Source organism: Gracilinanus agilis, chromosome 4, assembly GCF_016433145.1.
Source record: "Gracilinanus agilis isolate LMUSP501 chromosome 4, AgileGrace, whole genome shotgun sequence".
NCBI lineage: Eukaryota > Metazoa > Chordata > Mammalia > Didelphimorphia > Didelphidae > Gracilinanus > Gracilinanus agilis.
In genome coordinates, this window is record NC_058133.1 from 26,874,236 (window position 1) to 26,883,594 (window position 9,359).

Here is a 9,359-nt window from a genome sequence, read left to right on the forward strand (position 1 = left end):
AGTCAGGACTTGTTAACTTTCAATCAGAATTAACTATCTCCAGAAGACAGCTATCCACTCACCCAAGACAATGACTAGAGCTGACGGTGACTCCTGAGGCCTACTTTCTTCTTTGTGCCAACCTTCTTCTTGAAGCCGACTTCCTTCATGGAGTGACTCTCTTCTTGGAGTTCACTCTCTACTAGCCTCCCTCACCAGATTCCTTCACCAGCCTGCCTTCATGGCTTTTATGGTGGTTTCCTGTCCCTGCCTCTTTTCACAAGGGCAATCACGGCTTCCAAACTGTCTGAGTTTTCACCTTTGGAATCACACCTTTCTGAGTGTGTGAACTCTTAAGTTTCTGGCTTCTTCCCACCTAGCATCAAGTAAGGTGTGAACTCACTAAGTGCTTTTCAAGCTTCTCCCACCTGGTTCAAACTTGTGTTGATTCAAGGTTATTGCCAACCAAAGTGTTAACTCCAACTAGGCAAAGAGAACAAAGGATTCCCTTTTCACAAGTGTGAACTCAAAGTGAACCAAGAATTCCCTTTCACACTCTGTCCCCATGACCCTCCCTGTCCCCTTGCTTCAGCACTTGTTGTTCAGTCCTGTGTTACTCTTTGTGATTCTATTTGGGGGTCTCTTGGCAAAGATACTAAAGTGGTTTGCTACTTCCTACTCTAGCTCATTTGACAGATGAGGCAACGAAGGCAGATAGGGTTAAGTAACTTGCCTTTGGTCACAGCTGGTAAGTATCTGAGGCCAGATTTGAACTCAAGTCTTCCTGACTTCAGACTTCTCACTCTATCCACTGGACCACTTAGCTGCCTCCTCAGCATTACTGGCATTAGTCCTCACCTAAGGAGCCAGGTATTGCAGTGGATAGAGTCAGGGCTGGAAGATTTGAATTCAAATCCTGTATCAGATCCTTACTAGCTATGTGTCGAAACTTCTGTTTGCCTCTATTTCTTCATCTGTAAAATGAGGATATTAATGGCACCTACCAGCCAGGATTGTTGTGAGAATAGATATTTGTAAATTTTTTTGAAATATTAATGTGCTAAGTCATAGTTATCATAACAAAAACAAAAAGAGTTACCATTTATATGGCACCTACTACGTGTCAGGCACTATACTAAGTGCTTTACAAATATATCTCATTTGATCCTCACAATAAACCTGGAAGGTAGGTACTACTATTATTTCCATTTTATAAATGAGGAAATGGAGGCAGACAGAAATTAAGTGACTTGTCCAAAATCACACAATAGCTACAAGTGCTAGCTATTATTGCTTTTAAGTCATTGAGGAAGAATAGAACATTAACCCTCAGGGAGATCAGAAAAAGTTTCTGGAAGGAGGTGATATCTGAGTAGAGCCTTGAAGGAGTCTAAGGATTCTGAAAGGTGGAGACCAGAAGGAAATAAATACCAGACATGAGGCAGGTCTTGTACCAATGCCTGGAGGCAGGAGATGGATTTGGGGGGTTTCAGTTTGTCAGGAAAGTGGAGTTCGTGAAAAGGAATAGTATGACATGGGACTCAACAGGTTGGCTGGAACCAAGCCAGTGGATGCCAGGCTGAGGAGTAGGTTTAGTCCTGGAAAACAATACGGAACCTCTAGTGGTTCTAAGCAGAGGAATGCCATTGTCTGATGTGTTTTCAGGATGTGGAGACAGGGAGGCCAGGTAGGAGTCTGTTGTAATAGTCCAGGTGAGAAGTGATGAGGACCTGCGCTAGGCTGTTGAGTGGAGAGGAGGAGATAATGCATGAAGTGGTACAGACATCAAAGAGAAGCTCATTGCCTCCCAAGTTCCGTTGCTGGACAGCTCTGATTTTTAGAAAATGTTTCCTTTTCTTGAGCCCAAATCTGGCTCATAGTGACTTTCCCCCAACTAGTCCTGACTCTGCCTTTAGTTGAGCCTCAACAGTGATGTTCACCTTCCTCTCTCTACAAGCTTCTCTTCCTTTTCTGAAGACTGGTTGGAAATCCTAAAGGTAGACTGAACCAAAGGTGACATTTGACAGAACAACCACCAATCCCTCTTTACAACCCAAGAGATATCCTTAGACTTTCACAGTATCCTTGTGGAGGAGGCTGGAGGGTTTTTATCCCCATTTTACAGATTAGGATACTAAGGCAAAATAGTGGAAAGAATCCCAAACTTGAAATCAAGAAGTTGTTGTTAAATCATTTTAGTCAGGTCCAACTCTTTATAGCCCTATTTAAGGTTTGCTTGGCAGAAATACTGGAGTGGTTTCCCATTTCCTTCCTAAGCTCATTTTGCAAATGAAGAAATTGAGGCAAATAGGGTGAAGTGACCTGCCCAGGGTTATGCAGCTATTAAGTGTCTGGGGCCAGATTTGAATTCAGGAAGATGAATCTTCCAGTCTCCAAGTGACTGTGACATCTTGCTACCTAATGATCACACTAACCCAAGTATCAAGTATCAGAGATGGGATTTGAATCCTGACCCCAGAATCCCAACTTATTCCACAATGCCCCACTGCCTTCTCTAAAGAATCATAACCAGAGTGGGATGACCAATACTTGTTCCATGACACCATTATTTTGGTGAGTTCTGGCAGATCATGTTTTCCTTTAGCTGGAAGAAATCGAAGAATCAAGCAGGAATAACTAGCTAGAATAGGAAGCTCCCTCCCCCTAGTGGTCCTTCCCCAGGAGAGCATCTCCGTATCCTATATCCCTCCTGCTCCCTCTCCAACTCTCTTTGGGCAGTGTGTCAGGCTCCCAGCTATAAGGAGCTGTCCCAGGTTCCAGAATTTCTCCTTTCACAGAAGTAGCTGAAAATCTCTCCCACCCAGACCTAGATTTCTCATAAACAGTTCATCTAAGATCGTCTCTCTTGTTGCCCTCCCAGATGTCAGAATGGCTAGTTACCAGCCCCTATTCCCCCATCAGCCCACCCCAGGAGCCTTAATCACAGATGACCACAATAGTAATAAGGATGGATGAGAACGTTCTAAGCTTTGCAAAGTCTTTTGTATTTGTTTCCTCATTTGGTCCTTATAACAACTCTGTGAAGCAGCTTTATTCTCAATTTATAGGTGAGGAATGAAGACAGAACATCAGGCCATCTACTCCAAACCCCTCCTTTTAGAAAGAAGGAAACTGAGGCCCACAGAGGTTGTAAGTTCCAGATTTTTTTACGCAGCTCCTCTGACTGTGGTGCTTCCTTAATGATAGCAGCTATTTCTGTTTGTCTCCATAGCCTCAGAGCCTGGCACAGTTCCTGGCACCCAGCAGGTGCGGAATCGATTGTTGCTTGATTGATAGATCATATAAGATCACTTATACAAACCATTCTGAAATCCCCAAAGCACCGTAATAAATACTAGCTATCACCATGGTTGTCTCATCAATTCTACCTACCCATCTGGCCATTTCAGAACAGAGTGTTGGATTCGAAGGGGAACTTTGAGATCCTCTAGGCCAAGGATTCTTACAAATTTTTTTGGTGTCGTGGGCCTCTTGGACAGTCAGTTTGATGATGCCTAGAGACACCTTCTCAGAACAGTGATGCTTTTTAAAAACCCTTTCTTCTGTCCTAGTAACAACTCTAAGACAGAAGGGCAAGAGCTAAGCAAATAAGATTAAGTGACTTGCCTAGGGTCACACAGCTAGGAAATATTTGAGGTCATTTTTGAACCCAGATCCTCCCAATTCCAGGCCTGTCTCTCTAACCACTGTGCAACCTAACTGTCCAGAAGAGTGTTTTAAAATGCATAAAATAAAAGACCTAGGATTACAAAGGAAACCAATTATATTGAAATTATGATTAAAAAAACACTTCATGAATTCTAGGTGAAGAATCCCTGACTAGTCTAATTCCCTTATTTTACAGAGACAGAAACTGGGGCTCAAGAAAAGAAAGAGACCTGAACAAGCAGATATCCAAAGTCTCGGTGCAGTTTAATTTAGTTCAATAAATAGAAAGTGCCTACAGTGCAGAAGGCCTACTGTGTGCTCTGCTCTTAGCCCCCTGGTGGATGATGAGGGCAGCCTTGCCAAACAGCAAGTGAAATGAGAAGCTGCTATTTGTTCAGAAGCTTCCTTGGCAGGAAAACAAATAAACAAAGGAGCCTAGAGGAGTTTGACCCATTTCTGTCGGAAGCCAGTGCCTGCTCCCCTGCTTGGAGTGTAAGAAGCCAGGCAGAAACAGTTCCCCTGTCCCTGCTTACCAGGATTAGCCCTTCTAAAAAGCAATCAATGCCTGCTGCCTTAATGGCTTACGAAGGATGGTGGCCTTTTCCTGTCAGAGCCTTAGTGTCGCCAAATCTCTTGTCTCAGCCTGGTGTTAGTCCCTTCGCCCTCCTTGCAATCCCTAAACCACATCCTTTGGGGCTTGGAGCCTTCAGAGGATGACTCTCTAGCACCAAGTATTTGCCCTTGTTTTGAGAGGAAGCAGGATCCTGTGTTTCCACGTGAGTAGGGAGCTCCCTGCATGGAAACTTTCTTCACTGACATAGACCAGTAACTCATCTATGACTTATTTTTTTAATAGTTTTCCTTTTTCTCATTTTAACTTTCTTTTTTTTCCTCAGTTCCTCTTTAAAAAAAGGTTTTAATTTTGAAGTTGGCCCAAAACCTATAAGATGAGCATTTCCATATGCAGAATGGAAGAAGCAGAATGGAAGAAGAACATGGATAAAACCATAAATGTGGATCTTAGACTATTTGCTTTGCTATTTAAGTATATGATAAATTCAACATTTCATCTCCCCAAAGCTGCCTTGCTTCTCTGTCAATATTTGAAACTCATCCACAGTTGCCTGGGGACACTGGGAGTGACTTGCCCATGATCATATGCTTAGTACATGTCAGAGGCTCAAGATTTCAAGCCAGATATTCCTGAATCCACGGCTGGCCCTCTCGCTGCCACACCCCCACTGCCTTTCACAGGTAGGCAATTATATGTCGGCCATATTTTAATTTAGGAAGAAATTGTAAAGAGGTTAATTTCAGCTTGATGTAAAGAAAAATTTCCCAACATTTCCAGCTTTTCTAAAGGAGAATGGTCAGTCTCAGGAGATGGCAGCATCCCCCTCACTGAAGAAGGGTTTGAACTTCTGGTTTTAATAGGGAAAGACCACTCTCTCATTTTACAGAGAAAGAAACTGAGGTCTTAGGGGGGAGATGAAGTGATTTGGCCAAGGTCATGTGGAACTGAGTGACAGGGTTCAAATTTGAACCTAGGTCTATTGGCCACAAATCCAGTAGACTTACCACTAAGCTGTCTCTTCCTGCCCTGAGCCACGAGGACAGAAGACCATTTGTTAGGTAAATGGTAGGAGGACTTCTTATTCAGGGAAGGGTTGGACCAACTGGCTATTAAGGGTCCTTGTCGCTCCAAGGTCTGAGTCTTGGGCTTCGGTGTGTCAGGGCCCCAGGTCCCTCTCCCAGGAGGCACTGCAGGTCAAATCTATACTTGATCTGGACAATGAAAGGCCTTGTCTTCAGTGAACAGACTTAACTTAGAGGCATCCATCTATTTGGGCCAACCCAAGCCATGACACCCCAGACCAGTGTCATGACACACCTGATCCTGCAGTCTATGCTTTGTCTCACTGGAGCCCCACAACTACTCTGGCAGGTAGGACCTCCAGGTCCTGCCATCCTCTTGGAAATGGATGGCGGATGCACAACCCAAGAAACATTTTTATTTCAGTGACTGCTGGATACAGCACTTGCTGTCTCTCTCCAGGGAGTAAAGGAGACAAGGAGAAGTGATAACAAAGCTTAAGTAAGAAACAGTACCTGTATAGACTCAAGGACATCATGATGTGGTAGGGGAGCACCTGGACAGGGAGATAAGAAATCTGAGTTCTCCTCCTGGATCTACCAGCAGTTCCAAGTAAGACCTTGGGCCCTTTTCCAAGACTCAGTTTCCTCTGCTGTAAAATGTAATTTCTGTGCAAATGTATGTAAAACAAATGTGCAAACCTTTTAAATGCCATAGAAATGAGAGCTTTTATTATTTTAAAATGAGGAAGTGGGACTAGATGACCTTCAAGGTCCCTCTCAACTCTAACATCCTCTATCCTAAGACCTTACCCAGCTCTGACATCCCTGTTCTAAACTTTCTCCCAGCTCTGACATTCCCTGTTCTAAGCTCTCTAACAGTTGTGACATTCTCTATTCTAAGACCCCTCCCAACTCTGACCTTCCCTATTTTAAGACAATGCCCAGCTTTGACATTCTCTGTCCTAGGACCCCTCCCAGTTCTGGCATTCTTCATTCTATGCTCTAAAAATCTCTTCCAGCTCTACCATTCTAGAAATCTTCCTTTGGTTTTCAGAGAGACTGCAAAACCTTGGAATGAAACGGATCCCCTCTCCCTCTCTTGGGTGATGTGTCTGTTGCCAAGGACCAGCCTAGGAATGCTCAGAGATCCTCAGCCTTGGCTCGACTGCAGGTGACACATCTTCTAGCTACAACAACTTCCAAAGACCCCGTGTGTCCTAAAGCTTAACAGAAGAGCTATGGCCAGCATCAGGGAAGAGGCTGCTCCTTACAGAGCTTTTGGGACCATCTGGGCCAAGCCTTCATTTTACAGGGGAAGTTAAATGATCTGCCCCAGCGTCATCCAACCAGTTTGTGGCATAGCTGCCACCAGAGCCTAGACATCCTGACTCTCTGACAAGTTCCTTCCATGACACTGCTGAAAGCAGATCCTTGAGATTATTTCTTCACCACCAGCTTTGAGAGACAGGCAGAGTATTTTCACTGGCTGCCCCTCATACCTGGAACTCTCCTTCCTCATCTCTCCCTTGTGACTTTCTGAGCTTCTTTTGACTCTCAGTCAAAGTCTCACTTTCTGTAACAAATCTTTCTCATTCTTCCTTACCTTTGGTGCCTTCTCTCTGTCTATTACCCCTATTTATGATTTATCCCATCTAGGACTTTTTTCATAGAACTATTTGTAAAACTGCATTATTTGTATTGACAAAGCAAATCTTGCTGCTTACTTCTTGTCTCCCCATTAGACTGTGTGAACTCATTGAGAGGACGGACTGTCTTTTGCCCTTCTTTGAATTCCCAGTGATTAGCACAGTGTCTGGCACATAGTAGATGCTTAATAAAAGTTTGTTGAGTGACTGACCACAAGAATGAAAGAACTGAAGCTCTGAGAGAGTGTCCTATCCAGAGTCACATAGCAGATCCAAAGCTGGAGATTTGAATTCAAGTCCTCTTACTCCAGTATAGGGTCTTTTTGTGGATTGCTACTTCTCATGGAAGCACCAGAGAATTGGGGCAGCTAAAATCTAAAGGAGGAGGGGGGGGCCATAGTGTGGAGATCTTCCTCCCATCACCCTTCCTCCCTTGTCTTTGTAGAGCCATAGAATCTGAGGTGTTTTCTTATTCTCCAGAGCCTCTCTTCTAATGCACATTTGAGTGAATTTTGGAGACTGGGGGCTCTGAGAGGCAGCCAATAGTTTAATCATTGTCCAGCAGGTGGCAGGACACTCACACTTGGGAAACAAATCTAGGGCAGAAGGTGGGAGCTAGGATTTCATTGGTATGGGGAACTCCTGGGTGAGGAAACTGGGTGAGGAAACTCCCTCCACCCATGCAGGTGGGCACCTTCTCTGCAACTAAGGATCCTAGAGTAGGAATAATTAACTCTTTTTGTGTCATAGACTGCTTTGACTTTCTGGTAAAGCCTATGGATCCCTGCTAAGAATATTTAAAAATATTAACATAGATATATTTTATTTATATAAATACATAATAGAATAATAGAATGTAAATATAAATAATTTAAATTTTAATATATATAAACAAACAATATAATAAAATAAAATACCCAAGATACAAAAAGGAAAACAATTACATTGAAATCTATATATAAAAATATTTTTTAAAAGCAAGTTCAAGAAAACTGCTTAGAGCATTCAGAGCATACAGACAGGACTCTAACCTAGGTCTACTGGGGCTCTGAGACCAGCTCTCTACCCATTGTTGTGTATCATCATATGCTTCTCAATTTTCAAGGGCCAGCCCTGAATTCTGAGAGTGGAATCTGGAGTCAGATTGCAATCTGTAACTCAAAGAATGGAAGATGGGACCAGAGATCTAAATCTATCAGAATAATTTTCCTGATGAAATTATCTGACCACTTTATTTTTGTAAATGTAAGCTTAAAATTTAATATCCAAATGCTTCAAGTATTATATTCTTATAAGAAGGTATTAACTAATAACTTGAAGAAAAAGGAAAATGATAGCATTTGCAAAGAGAGTTGCTTAGACTGCCAAAGCAGGAAGAGAGCCAGGAGAAGAGCACGGGCAGAAGAGTTAAAAAGGCGGGGTTACAGTAAACTTTTATGTACAATATGTAAGGATGCTATGTGGATGAAGGGAAAAGGATTCTGGGAGATGAAGTCCAAAGGCTCAAGATTTCTAATTACACATTATTCAAGACTTCACAACTTGGCATCATTCTGAATGACACATAAAAGCTACCATTTATAGAGCATTTCACAACCCTGTGAAGTAGGTGTTATTATTCCCATCTTGCAGGAAAAGAAACTAAGGCTGGCAGCTATGAAGGGACTTGCCTAGGATCACATGACTACTATTTAGTTGAACTAGAATTTGAACTCAGATCTTTCTGACTCCAAGTCTGGCATTCTCTCCATTATGCCACCTAGCTGCTTCTTTTTTTCTTAAAATCCTTACCTTCTGTCTTAGAATCAATACTAAGGCAGAAGAACAATAAGGGCTGGGCAATGAGAGTTCGTGATTTGCCCAGGCTCACACAGCTAGGAAGTGTCTATGCTGAATCTGAACCCAGGACTTCCAGTCTTCAGCCCTAGCACTCCATCCACTGAGTCACCTAGCTGCCCTACTGCCATCTAGCTTCATAATATAGGTTCTCTCTTTTGATTCTCACTTACCACAATCTCACAAAGTGGGTGCTATTATTGTAATCATCCCCATTTTGTAGATGAGGAAATGGAGGCTAAATGAGATTAAGTGCCTTGCCCAGGGTCACACAGCCAGTGCCCCAAGGCAAGATTTGAACCCAGGCTCCCAGCCTCCACGCCCAGTAGTCTGTTAAGCACATAGTTGCCTAAGAAAACCTCCTTACTTGATTTTGTATTGAATAAATATTGGTGGGTGGAAATAAATAAATAAACAAACAAACGAATGAATGAATGAATGAATGAATGAATGAATGAATGAATGAATGAATGAATATCGGTGGGTGGGAGAGTCATAGTCTGAGCCCTAATCAACTAACCAAGAATAGGATGAATGAAATAGGGTGCAAAGGAGGGGCCCAGCTGGAGCTCTGACCTAGGGATGGGGAAGGCTGACGAGGACAATCTTTGAAGACTCCCCCTTCCCTTTGTT